We start from the raw sequence: 14,109 nt of genomic DNA, 5'->3' as shown, positions 1-14,109 counted from the left end.
GACCAAGATACAGCTTCAGAAACAATTTTGCGTCAACCTCGTTAAGGTCACACATTAATTACTTTTGAATAAAGAAAAAAATCAAAATTCTGTTCAGTCATTTCTATGCGGCTCACTCCAAAGATCACCTGTGCCAAATTTCATAACATTTGAACCAAATTTGAAGGAGGAGTAGCGAAAAAACAAAATACTGTACATTTCAAAATTGCCGCTACTGTAATGGGAGGAGTCTTACTGTAAAGTATCAAATTCAATAAGCGGGATGAGAGCAATCACGTGTACTAAGTAGAATTTTCATAGATCTAATGGATCACAAGTTATAACTATTTGAACATTGAATATTTGAGCTGATGGTGGCGCTATAGAGTTACTGCTAGAGACTCCATTTTTGGCCACATGAATATTTATGACCAACATTACAACTGTGCCAAATTTCATCATTTTCCTATGTACGGTTCATAGGGCTGCCATAGACGCCTATGGCTAAGAAGAGGAAGCAGAATAATAATAATAATAATACTAACAATTCCAATAGGTGTCACAGCACCTTCGGTGCTTGACCCCTAAATATAGCTGCAAGCAGCAACACGGGGTCAAGCACCTTCGGCGCAATGCACACAAAGCACAGCAAGCTCACAATGCACAGCAAGCACACAAAGCACAGCAAGCTCACAAAGCACAGCAAGCACACAAAGCACAGCAAACACACAAAGCACAGCAATTACACAAATCACAGCAGGCACACAAAGCACAGCAAGCTCACAAAGCACAGCAAGCTCACAAAGCACAGCAAGCTCACAAAGCACAGCAAGCACACAAAGCACAGCAAGCACACAAAGCACAGCAAGCACACAAAGCACAGCAAGAACACAAAGCACAGCAATTACACAAATCACAGCAAGCTCACAAAGCACAGCAAGCACACAAAGCACAACAATTACACAAATCACAGCAGGCACACAAAGCACAGCAAGCTCACAAAGCACCGCAAGCACACAAAGCACAGCAAGCTCACAAAGCACAGCAAGCTCACAATGCACAGCCAGCACACAAAGCACAGCAATTACACAAATCACAGCAGGCACACAAAGCACAACAAGCTCACAAAGCACAGCAAGCACAGCAAGCTCACAATGCACAGCAAGCACACAAAGCACAGCAATTACACAAATCACAGAAGGCACACAAAGCACAACAAGCTCACAAAGCACAGCAAGCACACAAAGCACAGCAATCACACAAAGCACAACAAGCACACAAAGCATAGCAAGAACACAAAGCACAGCAATTACACAAATCACAGCCGGCACACAAAGCACAGCAAGCTCACAAAGCACAGCAAGCACAAAAAGCACAACAAGCACACAAAGCATAGCAAGAACACAAAGCACAGCAATTACACAAATCACAGCCGGCACACAAAGCACAGCAAGCACACAAAGCATAGCAAGCTCACAAAGCACAGCAAGCACACAAAGCACAGCAAGCTCACAAAGCACAGCAAGAACCACCATAATGCAGAGCAACAACAGCAAACATGGAAAAATAGAACACATGTGAACTACAGACAGGTTGAGAAGAATTGATGAGGAAGAACAAAACGTCATGACTCAGGTGGGATTTGAACCCAGGAACTCAGAATCTCAATGCATATGAGTAACTAGATGCGCCACTCAGTTGACACAGTTCATGAAGCAGCAGACAAGAGATTAGAGAGCTGAAAGGATTAACATATGTCAATCACCAAAGATGCAGGAAAGACACAGCAGAAGCACCACAATGCAGAGCAACAACAGCAAACATGGAAAAATAGAACACATGTGAACTACAGACAGGTTGAGAAGAATTGATGAGGAAGAACAAAACATCATGACTCAGGTGGGATTCGAACCCATGAACTTAGAATCTAAATGCAATTGGTTAACTAGATGCGCCACTCAGTTTACACAGTCCATGAGGCAGCAGACAAGAGATTAGAGAGCTGAAAGGATTAACATGTCAATCACCAAAGATGCAGAATTGACACAGCAGAAGTAGAAATAACAGAAATACAATGTACATTAGTTCAAGTAAAATTGAAGACAAACAGATCATTATGTATAGTGATGCTATACAATGTAATATACAGTCACATTAATTTATTACTATGACAAATAGACAATGTCACAGGCACGGTAAACTTTAGAGTGGTATTTCTAAGAAAGAGAACAGAATATCAAAAATCTGTTCGGTCACATCTGTGCGGATTGCTCCAAACATTATACGAGCAGAACCTGACATAAAATACACAAAATTTGTAAAAGGAGTAGCGAAAAAATCATTTACCATATGCCTTACAATAACACCTGAACATAATGTTGGAAAATGACAAACAAGGTATCGTTGCGATCGGCATAAAACAGTGAATACAATTTCACAAAGAAAATGTATATCAGACAATGTATTCAGAAGTTATAAGCAGTTCAATAAGAACTGTTATAGTTTATAACCCCTAGGTGGCGCTGTACTCTGACTTCCCATGTACCTTCAGGACATCATGTCGAAGCTCCTTACCATTTTTTGTGCGGATATGTCCAATAGTTCAAAAAATATAACAATTTATTTGAAATTTCAAAATGGCGGACAGGCGGTTTGGTCAAACCCGGCATAATTCACATCGACAGATGCGGCATGAGGTAAGCAATCCATAGACATCAAGATCATAATTTTCTGACAAACAGTTCAGAAGTTATGGGCAATAATAGCCTATTTTTCTATCTCATGACCCATAGGTGGCGCTGTCACCAAATTTGGCATGGACCCCAAGTTCATGGTCCACATGAAGTGTACCAAATTTCATTTCAATTGATCAAAGAATGACTGAGATACAGCTTCAGAACCATTTTTGCGTCAACCTCGTTAAGTTTGCGCATTTATTACTTTTGAACAAAGATCAATATCAAAATTCTGTTCGGTCATTTCTATGCAGCTCACTCCAAAGATCATCTGTGCCAAATCTCATAAGAATTGAACCGCATTTTAAGGAGGAGTAGCGAAAAAACGAAATACTGTACATTTCAAAATGGCCGCTACTGTAATGGGTGGAGTCTTACTGTAAAGTATCAAATTCAATAAGCACGATGAGAGCAATCACGTGTACTAAGTAGAATTTTCATAGATCAAATGGTTCACCAATTATAACAGTTTGAACATTGATTTTTTGGACTACTGGTGGCGCTATAGAGTTACTGCTAAAGACCCCATTTTTGGTCACATGACTATTTATGACCACCTCTACATCTGTGCCAAATTTCATCATTTTCCTATGTACGGTTCATAGGGCTGCCATAGACTCCCATTGGGGAAAAATAATAATAATAATAAATATAGCTGCAAGCAGCAACACGGGGTCAAGCACCTTCGGCGCAATGCACACACAGCACAGCAAGCACACAAAGCACAGCAAGCTCACAATGCACAGCAAGCACACAAAGCACAGCAATTACACAAATCACAGCAGGCACACAAAGCACAGCAAGCTCACAAAGCACAGCAAGCACACAAAGCACAGCAAGCACACAAAGCACAGCAAGCTCACAATGCACAGCAAGCACACAAAGCACAGCAATTACACAAATCACAGCAGGCACACAAAGCACAGCAAGCTCACAAAGCACAGCAAGCACAAAAAGCACAGCAAGCACACAAAGCATAGCAAGCTCACAAAGCACAGTAAGCACACAAAGCACAGCAAGCTCACAAAGCACAGCAAGCTCACAAAGCACAGCAACTACACAAAGCACAGCAAGCACACAAAGCACAGCAAGCACACAAAGCACAACAAGAACACAAAGCACAGCAATTACACAAATCACAGCAGGCACACAAAGCACAGCAAGCTCACAAAGCACAGCAAGCACACAAAGCACAGCAAGCACACAAATCACAGCAGGCACACAAATCACAGCAGGCACACAAAGCACAGCAAGCTCACAAAGCACAGCAAGCTCACAAAGCACAGCAAGCTCACAATGCACAGCAAGCACACAAAGCACAGCAAGCACACAAATCACAGCAGGCACACAAATCACAGCAAGCTCACAAAGCACAGCAAGCTCACAAAGCACAGCAAGCACACAAAGCACAGCAAGCTCAGAATGCACAGCAAGTACACAAAGCACAACAAACACACAAAGCACAGCAAGCATACAAAGCACAGCAAGCACACAAATCACAGCAGGCACACAAAGCATAGCAAGCTCACAAAGCACAGTAAGCTCACAAAGCACAGCAAGCACACAAAGCACAGCAAGCACACAAAGCACAGTAAGAACCACCACAATGCAGAGCAACAAAAGCAAACATGGAAAAATAGAACACATGTGAACTACAGACAGGTTGAGAAGAATTGGTGAGGAAGACCAAAACGTCATAAGTCGGGAGGGATTCGAACCCATGATTTCAGAATCTCAATCCATGTGCTCTACCAGATGCGCCACTCAGTTGTCACAGAAGTTTACAAGACTTTTTAGAGCTGCAATCATTGACATATGGCAATCACCAAAGATGCAGAAATGACACAGCAGAGCAGAAATAACAGACATTCTATTTATATGACAATTAAAAAGCTCAAGTGAGATTGAAGACAAAAAGGTAATTCAGTATAGTAGTTCTATACAATGTAATATACAGTCACATTAATTTACTATGACAAATAGACAATATAATAGGCACTGTCAACTTTAGAGTGGTATTTCTAAGAAAGAGAACAGAATATCAAAAATCTGTTCGGTCACATCTGTGCGGATTGCTCCAAACATTATACGAGCAGAACCTGACATAAAATACACAAAATTTGTAAAAGGAGTAGCGAAAAAATCATTTACCATATGCCTTACAATAACACATGAACATTATGTTGGAAAATGACAAACAAGGTATCGTTGCGATCGGCATAAAACAGTGAATCCAATTTCACAAAGAAAATGTATATCAGAAAAGGATTCAGAAGTTATAAGCAGTTCAATAAGAACTGTTATAGTTTATAACCCCTAGGTGGCGCTGTACTCTGACTTCCCAGGTACCTTCAGGACATCATGTCGAAGCTCCTTACCATTTTTTGCGCGGATATGTCCAATAGTTCAGAAAATATAACAATTTATGTGAAATTTCAATATGGCGGACAGGCGGTTTGGTCAAACCCGGCATAATACATATCAACAGATGCGGCATGAGGTAAGCAATCCATAGACATCAAGATCATAATTTTCTGACAAACAGTTCAGAAGTTATGGGCAAAAATAGCCAATTTTCCTATCTCATTACCCATAGGTGGCGCTGTCACCAAATTTGGCATGGACCCCAAGTTCATGGTCCACATGAAGTGTACCAAATTTCATTTCAATTGATCAAAGATTGACTGAGCTACAGCTTCAGAACCATTTTTGCGTCAACCCCGTTAACTTTGCGCATTTATTACTTTTGAACAAAGATAAATATCAAAATTCTGTTCAGTCATTTCTATGCGGCTCACTCCAAAGATTATCTTAGCCAAATCTCATAAGAATTGAACCACATTTGTAGGAGGAGTAGCGAAAAAACGAAATATGGTACATTTCAAAATGGCCGCTACTGTAATGGGTGGAGTCTTACTGTAAAGTATCAAATTCAATAAGCACCATGAGAGCAATCACGTGTACTAAGTAGAATTTTCATAGATCAAATGGTTCACCAATTATAACAGTTTGAACATTGATTTTTTGGACTACTGGTGGCGCTATAGAGTTACTGCTAAAGACCCCATTTTTGGTCACATGACTATTTTTGACAACCTCTACAACTGTGCCAAATTTCATCATTTTCCTATGTACGGTTCATAGGGCTGCCATAGACGCCTATGGCTAAGAAACGGCAGAATAATAATAATAATAATAATAATACTAACAATTACAATAGGTGTCTCAGCACCTTCGGTGCTTGACCCCTAATAATAATAATAATACTAACAGAAACAATAGGTGTCTCAGCACCTTCGGTGCTTGACCCCTAAATAATAATACTAACAAGTCCAATAGGTGTCACAGCACCTTCGGTGCTTGACCCCTAAATATAGCTGCAAGCAGCGATTCGGGGCCAAGCACCTTCAGCGCAATGAGCACCCAAAGCACAGCAAAAACCACACGATGCAGCAAATGCGCAAAGAGCGCAATACAGAGCCCGAACCCGAAGCAAAGCAAATGCAGAGCAGAACCACTGCAGTGCGGAGCAACAACAGAAAAGATTTCAAAAATATAACACGTGTGGAAAACCAGACAGGTCGAGAAGAACGTGTTAAAAGGAACACAAAAGGAAATCTGAGCTGGGATTCGAACCCATGACCTCATGTTCCCAAAGCACAGCACTAACCTTATGCGCCACTGAGTTGGTGGTTCCAAGCTTTAGAATACAGCTTTACAGCTATAAACATTGATATCCAGCAATTACCAAAAGTGTAGAAATGACAACAGAGAGCACAAATAACTGAAATACAATGTATAGTATGAAAATCACAAAACTTAAGTGAAAAAAAAAGTTAAAACAAAAAACCACTGCACATGGGATTCATGGGTTGAAAGGCTGTGGAAAAAAGGCTTCAAAGCTGCAAACATTGACATGCCAATCACTGAAAGGGCAGAAATAACACAACAAAGCAAAAATAAACAGAAATACAAAGTGTAGGGCAATCAGATAACTTAAATGGCACTGAATTCGTGAAGAACATTTTGTACAATAATGAACAACATGGGCAAATTTTGTCAGATTCTTTTTAATATGACAAAGGGACAGCATGACAGGCATGGTCCGCTTTACAGAGGTATTTCTCAAAAATTTGACATTCAGCAGAAAAATCTGTTCTGTCACGTCTGTGCGGATTGCTCCAAACATTATACAAGCAGAACCTGGCATAAAATAAACAAAATTTGTAAAAGGAGTAGCAAAAAAAATCATTTATCATATGCTTTACAATAACACATGAACAGAATGATGGAAAATGCCAAACAAGGTATTGTTGCGATCGGCAAAACCGGTGAATAAAATGTCACAAAGAAAATGTATATCAGTCAAAGTATTCTGAAGATATAAGCAGTTCTATAAGAACAGTTATAGTTTATAACCCCTAGGTGGCGCTGTACTCTGACTTCCCAGGTAACATCGTGCCGAAGCTCCCTAACTATTTTTGCACGAATATGTTCAATAGTTCAAAAGATATAACAATTTATTACCAATTTCAAAATGGCGGACAGGTGGTGTGGTCAAACCCGACATAATACATATCGACAGATTCGGCATGAGCCAAGGAATCCGTAAACACCAAGATCATAATTTTCTGACAAACATTTCAGTAGTTATGGGCAAAAAAAGCCATTTTCCATATCTCATGACCCATAGGTGGCGCTGTCACCAAATTTGGCATGGACCCCCAGTTTATGGTCGACATGACGTGTACGAAATTTCATTTCAATTGATGAAAAAATGACTGAGATACAGCCTCAGAACTTTTTTTGTGTCAACCTCATTAAGTTTGCGCATTTATTACTTTTGAACAAAGATAAATATCAAAATTCTGTTCAGTCATTTCTGTGCGGCTCACTCCAAAGTTCACCTGTGCCAAATTTCATAACAATTGAAACAAATTTGAAGGAGGAGTAGCGAATAAACGGAATACTGTACATTTCAAAATGGCCACTACTGTAATGGGTGGAGTTTTACTGTAAGGTATTAAAAACAACAAGCATGAGAAGAGCAATCACGTGTACTAAGTAGAATTTTCATAGATCAAGCGGATCACCAGTTATAACTAGAGCCCGACCGATTTATCGTTTTGCCGATTTTATCGGCCGATATGAGCATGTCGCAGATATATCTGTATCGGCGTATTAGCCGCAGATATGAAGCCGATATGAACGTTCCTTACAGAACACATTAAATGCTTTTGAAAGATGTAAGTACTTGTTTGTCCAGCAGAGTGCGCCCTATTGGTTGCTAATGGCGACTCAGGTCACTCACTGTAGTGACATCAGCCAATCCCCCACCCCCTTCACTTCAGTCAGTCTCTCAGTTCAGGTGGCGCCCGCGGCAGTCACGCGGTTTCTTCAAAACATTTTACACCTGGTATTAAGACGCGCTTTGGTCGATTGGATTATAAGTGGACGAGAGAGACACATTCCTGTTTACATTTGGTGGTTTTAATCAGTCTTTTTTGTCCACTTGCGAGTTGTTTCAAACGCAAGCGGAAGAAATGACGCGAGGCGGAGAAAGGACACGCTTAAACTGACGCGCAGTCTGTGGGAGTACAGCTGCTTTTGCTGTTACCAAACATGCTCATTTCAAAGCAATTGATTAAATAAGCTCGCGCAACTTTACACCCTTTCTTAAATAAAAGAGGCGGAGAGCAGACGCTTTCGTTTTATAAAAGTTTAAAGTCCCGGCAGAACACTGTGGGTTCGTGTTATAAAAAAGTTGTGCAGTACATTAAACATAAGCCTACATCAGTATGTTGTCAGTAATTCAAGCATTGTCGTCTTAACGGTAAGTTTTTAATTAATTTGTGAAGTCTATAACTTACTCTAAAGCTAAGCCCAATATAACAATGACTTTATAAGTTTCCATTTTTAAAATAAGCCCAATATAACATTATTCTCGTTAAAACTGACAATGGTTTAAGTTATATGTATTTTGTTTTGTTTGTGTTTTAAAGTTATTTATAATAAGTCAAATTTACTGTTTTGTGCACTTATATCAGAATCATTTTGGATAATAAAGTTTATTGTTAACTTGTAAAACACACCTGTCTATATTACATATCTTTGTCACGTCATTTTAAGTGTTTGATCACCACATTTGTGGTGTGATCATAGAGTGATCATTGCAAAAAGTATTTATATATAGTATATTCTGTTAATGTATATAGTGTATTCTATGTACAGTACTGTAGTAGTATAATATACTGTAGTATATGTGTACTGTACTATAATATGCACATAATGAATATCGGCCGATATATCGTTATCGGTCTTTTTTTACTCTCTAATATCTGTATCGGCATCGGCCCCAAAAAATGCATATCGGTCGGGCTCTATTTGTCACGTCATTTTAAGTGTTTGATCACCACATTTGTGGTGTGATCATAGAGTGATCATTGCAAAAAGTATTTATATATAGTATATTCTGTTAATGTATATAGTGTATTCTATGTACAGTACTGTAGTAGTATAATATACTGTAGTATATGTGTACTGTACTATAATATGCACATAATGAATATCGGCCGATATATCGTTATCGGTCTTTTTTTACTCTCTAATATCTGTATCGGCATCGGCCCCAAAAAATGCATATCGGTCGGGCTCTAGTTATAACCATTTGAACATTGAATTTTTGCACTGCTGGTGGCGCTATAGAGTTGGTACTAGAGACCCCATTTTTGGTCACATGACTTTTTAAGACCACCACTACAACTGTGACAAATTTCATCATTTTCCTATGTACGGGTCATAGGGCTGCCATAGACGCCTATGGCTAAGAAGAGGAAGCAGAATAATAATAATAATAATACTAACAATTCCAATAGGTGTCACAGCACCTTCGGTGCTTGACCCCTAAATATAGCTGCAAGCAGCAATTGCGGGGCCAAGCACCTTCAGCGCAATGAGCACCTAAAGCCCAGCAAACACCATACGACGCAGCAAATGCGCAAAGCGCAGAAAGCGCGCAATACAGAGCCCGAACCCGAAGCAAGGCAAATGCAGAGCAGAACCACTGCAGTGCGGAGCAACAACAGAAAAGATTTCAAAAATATAACACGTGTGGAAAACCAGACAGGTCGAGAAGAACGTGTTAAAGGGAACACAAAAGGAAATCTCAATAAGTGAAAGTAAGAGCTGGGATTCGAACCCATGACCTCATGGTCCCAAAGCACAGCACTAACCGCATGCGCCACTGAGTAATCGATTAAACCACTGAGTTGGTGTGTCCAAGGTATAGAATACAGCTTTACAGCTATAAACATTGATATCCAGCAATTACCAAAAGTGTAGAAATGACAACAGAGAGCACAAATAACTGAAATACAATGTATAGTATGAAAATCACAAAACTTAAGTGAGAAAAAAAGTTAAGACAAAAAACCACTGCACATGGGATTTGAACCCATGAACTCAGGTTCTCAAAGCACAGCACTAACCGCATGCGCCACTGAGGAATCATGGGTTGAAAGGCTGTGGAAAAGAGGCTTCAAAGCTGCAAACATTGACATGCCAATCACTGAAAGGGCAGAAATAACACAACAAAGCAAAAATAAACAAAAATACAAAGTGTAGGTCAATCAGATAACTTAAATGGCACTGAATTCGTTTAGAACATTTTGTACAATAATGAACAACATGGGCAAATTTTGTCAGATTCTTTTTAATATGACAAAGGGACAGCATGACAGGCACGGTCCGCTTTACAGAGGTATTTCTCAAAAATTTGACATTCAGCAGAAAAATCTGTTCAGTCACATCTGTGCGGATTGCTCCAAACATTATACAAGCAGAACCTGGCATAAAATAATAAAAATTTGTAAAAGGAGTAGCGAAAAAATCATTTACCATATGCTTTACAATAACACATGAACAGAATGATGGAAAATGACAAACAAGGTATCGTTGCAATCGGCAAAAACCAGTAAATAAAATTTCACAAAGAATATGTATATCAGACAAAGTATTCTGAAGATATAAGCAGTTCTATAAGAACTGTTATAGTTTATAACCCCTAGGTGGCGCTGTACTCTGACTTCCCAGGTACCTTCAGGACATCATGCCGAAGCTCCCTGACTATTTTTGCACAAATATGTCCAATAGTTCAAAAGATATAACAATTTATGATCAATTTCAAAATGGCAGACAGGTGGTGTGGTCAAACCCGACATAATACATATCGACAGATTCGGCATGAGCCAAGGAATCCGTAAACACCAACATCATAATTTTCTGACAAACAATTCAGTAGTTATGGGCAAAAAAAGCAATTTTTCATATCTCATGACCCATAGGTGGCGCTGTCACCAAATTTTGCATGAACCCCAAGTTCATGGTCCACATGAAGTGTACCAAATTTCATTTCAATTGATCAGAGAATGACCGAGATACAGCTTCAGAACCATTTTTGCGTCAACCTCGTTAAGTTTGCGCATTTATTACTTTTGAACAAAGATAAATATCAAAATTCTGTTCGGTCATTTCTGTGCGGCTCACTCCAAAGTTCACCTGTGCCAAATTTCATAACAATTTAACCAAATTTGAAGGAGGAGTAGCGAATAAACGGAATACTGTACATTTCAAAATGGCCACTACTGTAATGGGTGGAGTTTTACTGTAAGGTATTAAAAACAACAAGCATGAGGAGAGCAATCACGTGTACTAAGTAGAATTTTCATAGATCAAGCGGATCAGCAGTTATAACCATTTGAACATTGAATTTTTGCACTGCTGGTGGCGCTATAGAGTTAGGACTAGAGACCCCATTTTTGGTCACATGACTTTTTAAGACCACAACTACAACTGTGCCAAATTTCATCATTTTCCTACGTACGGTTCATAGGGCTGCCATAGACTCCCATTGGGGAAGATGAAGAATAATAATACTGACAGTTCCAATAGGTGCCTCAGCACCTTCGGTGCTTGGCCCCTAATAATACTAACAGAAACAATAGGTGTCTCAGCACCTTCGGTGCTTGACCCCTAATAATACTAACAAAAACAATAGGTGTCTCAGCACCTTCGGTGCTTGACCCCTAATAATACTGACAATAACAATAGGTGTCTCAGCACCTTCGGTGCTTGACCCCTAATAATGACAAACAAACACATTCATGGATCTGGTTTGCCTGTGTGCGTGTGTGAAACGCATAGCTCGACTGTGACAAATGCACTTGACTGCCTTTCCAGAAAGTCACAACATTTGAATGAAGTAAGTTTAATGTAACAGTATCCACTTTAAATTCAGCGTTCAAATGTTGTAATCAATAATTAATCTGTATTAAATGCCCCCACTAATTATTCTATAAACATTAAACATGTTTTGACCAATGGCAAATTTCATTTATCAAGTTGTGTAAGTGGCTTGTGTGCCTTATTATTATTACCATATGCAACCAAAGATTTTACTAAAAGGGCACAAATTTATTAACAAAAACATAAAAATCCTCATAGATCCAGTCACTTATTTTTACTCTCAAAATGCACCACACTGATATATTTACCTTTAAATGCACAAAGTGACTGATTTTGTTTAGTCTGATACAGTGGCAAGGCTATATAATGGTCAGGGTGGCACTTGCCCACGCAGATTGACGATTGGCCACTCAGATCTATCAATTTTGAGCTCAAATTATATTTCAACTGTATTTCATTTTATGTATGTGTGTGTGTATGCGTGCGTATGTATGTCGCCACGTCATGGTAGGTGTGCAAAATATTTTCCTGCTTTTTTGTCCTTTGCCAATCACACCTATGATTATTATAATAAGAGCTCCTTATGACATCATAAGGAGAGCCAAATTTCAACAACCTATTTTTTCATGTGCTTGTAGAGAATGGTTTACCAAAACTAAGTTACTGGGTTGATCTTTTTCACATTTTCTAGGTTGATAGAAGCACTGGGGATCCAATCATATCACTTAAACATGGGAAAGGTCAGATTTTCATGCCATGGCCCCTTTAAATGCGAATATGCTAAGGCTAGTGATAATCCTGAAATTGATTTTTCAGGATAATAAAACGTATTCTTCAATTCTATACTATTATGATTAAACAACATTTGCATTTAAAGACCTAATGTTACATACAAAAATATTTACTTTAGTCATTTATAAATTACAGTTGCATTATGTTTTATTAGACACTATAATGTTAAAATCTATTTGTTTCCTCATTTGAAACATTAATATGATCAAGTGGGCATCATTATGATTTTGTAAATTGTTGCCCATATGAAAAATACTGTAGTATATAGTTAGTAGTACATTGTAGTGTACTGTAGTATATTCTAGTAATTGTGACACTTTGTTAATGTATGCTTTTATATTATCTAGTATAGTGAACTAGTAAATAATGTGGTATACTGTGGTGCAAACTGCTTTTAGTTAAGACAGCCAAAACAAGCATTTTAGTCTTAAACTTGACTTAAGCCCTGTCCTGAAAAATGCTCTTAAAGTATCTAGGGATTTTACTAATTTACTATAGTAAATACACGCTAAAATGTTGGGTTATTTTCAACCCAGCTTTGGGTCAAAAAGGAATGTACATAGCTCATTGAGTTGTAATTTAACTTATGCTGATTTTTAACCCAAAAGGCTGGGTTGTTTTTTTAACCCATTGTTAGGTCAAATATAAACATTTTCTGGGTTAATTTAACCCAGCGTCTGGGCTTGAACTTTTTTGACCCAACAACGGGTTGAAAATAACCCAGTATTTTTTAGCATGTAGGCCTACTATAAACAACCCAAGGCAAGTCGTGGACCGGTATAGTCACAAAATATATAAAGTGTTCATGGAGGTGCCATTAAGCATGTAGGTTTTTTTCGTGTCACTCAGCGCGATTTTCTATAAATAGTTTTTTTGTGTCCGTAGCACGACTTTCATTTTTGCCTCATTTTATGTTTTGTTTTCTCAGTTTTTTCCTATTTATACTCAATGGTATGAAAAACCAAACATGTCCATGAACACAAATAAATTAATCCAATATTTTGTGACTATACACTACAACTTGAGATTGTGTTAACTATAAAATATACACTGTATTTTCATGTGTGAGGAAACAAATAAAATGCTTATTCAAACATTACAGATAAAATTCTCTGAAATAAAAACCACTGTTAAGCATGGACATACTTGCTGTGTCTGAAACCATTCACTCCTTCACTATATGGTGAACGACATTTAAGTCCACTATATGGTGAAGAAGTGAACGAAAATGAGTGTGCGATTTTGGACACTGACGTCAAAAAGCTGCCGCAGAGATTCGTCAAAAACCCTTCCACCTGTGTGGCTTTATGGATTGTACTGTGAAACGGTAAAGTTTACTTTCTTACTGTTTGTCACATTT

The sequence above is a fragment of the Misgurnus anguillicaudatus genome, chromosome 2, assembly GCF_027580225.2.
Source record: "Misgurnus anguillicaudatus chromosome 2, ASM2758022v2, whole genome shotgun sequence".
NCBI lineage: Eukaryota > Metazoa > Chordata > Actinopteri > Cypriniformes > Cobitidae > Misgurnus > Misgurnus anguillicaudatus.
This window is presented reverse-complemented; position numbering follows the sequence as displayed.